Source organism: Pteropus alecto, unplaced genomic scaffold, assembly GCF_000325575.1.
Source record: "Pteropus alecto unplaced genomic scaffold, ASM32557v1 scaffold42, whole genome shotgun sequence".
NCBI lineage: Eukaryota > Metazoa > Chordata > Mammalia > Chiroptera > Pteropodidae > Pteropus > Pteropus alecto.
Window position 1 is genome coordinate 14,162,653 of NW_006434825.1, and position 2,131 is coordinate 14,164,783.

The window sequence follows — 2,131 nt, forward strand, 5'->3', positions numbered from 1 at the left end:
TGGTCACATTTTTTACCTTTGGCCACCCCCTGTGGAGGACTCAGATGTATCATTATTTTTCTGAAATGGCTAAGGCAACTTTAGTGTATGAGAAGAGAGGTAAACTCAAAGAGCTGGGTTCTGTGAGGTGAGGTCTGTGCCAGAACCAAGGCTCTTGGGAATGAAGCAAGTAAAGGATGGAGTAGCCTGATAGACTCAGAGCATCCTGATGTTCATGGAGTTCATTTAATAGAGCTTCTGATGCATCTGGTCTGGGTTGGGAGAGCAGCTGGGAGGTTTTTGGCATCCTCCTCCTGTTGAGTTGTATTGATGGTCACACCATAAGTCACTTAAAAAAAAATCACAGTCACACTTGTTGATCTGGAAAGACAGGCTACCCCAGAGCTCACACTTAGCATTGTTGCTGAGATGGCACCGGGGAGCATGGACCTCATCCAGACTGGTAGCCCCGTGGAAGCTCGAGCTGGAAACTACAGTTTAGGCTTCAGTCCCAACTTTGATCCTTTGCCCGAGCCCATCTGAGCTGGCGTGTTGAAGGGTTAAAGAGGAAGGACTAGGCTGCAGCAGGAGCAGCTCCTACAGGACAAAGGAAAGCATTGATGCCGAGCTGGGCTTCTCCCCTTCCCCGCCCCCCTCGCCCCCATCTAGGCTGAGGGGGTCTCAGTGTTTACTGAATGTTAAATAAATACCAATTGAATCGTATGTTTAATGAGGTGTATCAAACATGTAATAAGATACATATCTATTAAACAGTTGTGAAATCTCGGTAAATATGTTCTTAATAATGAAGGGTGCAGATGGCTTACAGATTGGACCAAAGAACAAAGACTCAAGGAGCTTATGGAAGGAATAGGAGAGCCATCTTCTGAAAACTGAGAAGACAGCTGATTTTCAGCCAGAATTTGATACATGTATCTGCGCTAAACTGGAGCAAAAATGGGACCCAGACCCACAAAGGAGAAGGCTATAAACTTTGAAACCCAAAGACTAGGAGAAATAGCAACTAAAATTAAAGACGGAAAAATGTCCCCAGTGTTTTAAATATCCATTCAGGTTTTAGCAGTGCATTATTTTCAATATCACACATTCACCCCACAAATGTCCCCAAGCTGCAGGAACTAGCCAAGTATTAGAAAACAAAAGAGTCACATGATATGTAGGTAAAGGATTATTAACTTGTTTTTCTTTCTCTAAAAAGTGGTAATTATCATATTAGATTGCAATATGCTATTGAAGTTACATCAGAAAATTACTATTGAAAACCGATCTCTTTCTTTTTACACACATAGGTCAGGCTAAGAGTGTGCTTAAATGTGATCGTTTGCCAAATAATTGGTTCTTAGAGTTGAGGGGAAAGAGGGGGAAAGCAAAATTTGCAAAGGCAGGGAATCTTTGAGTGAATTCTGAAATATACATGAAGCTTATGACTACGCTTCCCAACCTTTTACAAGTCTTTGCACACGACAAAAATGATTCTATTTGTTCAGCAGACTGGAGTAATCAAAGACTAGATGCGATCAGCCCAGGGCCTCTGATCCCTCAGGCATTGCCATGCCATCTTGAGGGCAAAAGAATCACTATCTCATCACATTGTTTGGGATGCTGTGCCTTAGACCAGTGGTCCCCAACCTTTTTGGCACCAGGAACCAGTGCTTCTGTTAGAATCTAATGCCTGATGATCTGAGGCGGAGCTGAGGCGGTGATGCTAGCACTGGGGAGCAGCTGCAAATACTGACGAAACGTTGCTCGCTGGCCCACTGCTCACTTCCTGCTGTGCGGGCTGGTTCCTAACAGGCCACAGACTGGTACCGGTCCATGGCCTGGAGGTTGGGGACCCCTGTCCTATACCACACAGAGACATGAGAGCTTCCAAATCCCAAATGTAACATTCTATCTTCTAATCAGAAACCATCCCATCTTTGAAATAGTAAAAAAGCGTGTGGATGTGTATACAAGGATAATAATAATTAATATTTTTATCGCTTCTCATGTACTTCTCATTGTTCTAAGTGCTTACATGTATTAATTTATCAGCTAGAAGTCACTTCTCCAAGATCCCCCCCTAGCTGGTAAATAGTGGCCCTGAGATTCATATCCAGGTGGTTTGGCTGGAGAGGACATATTTGTAATT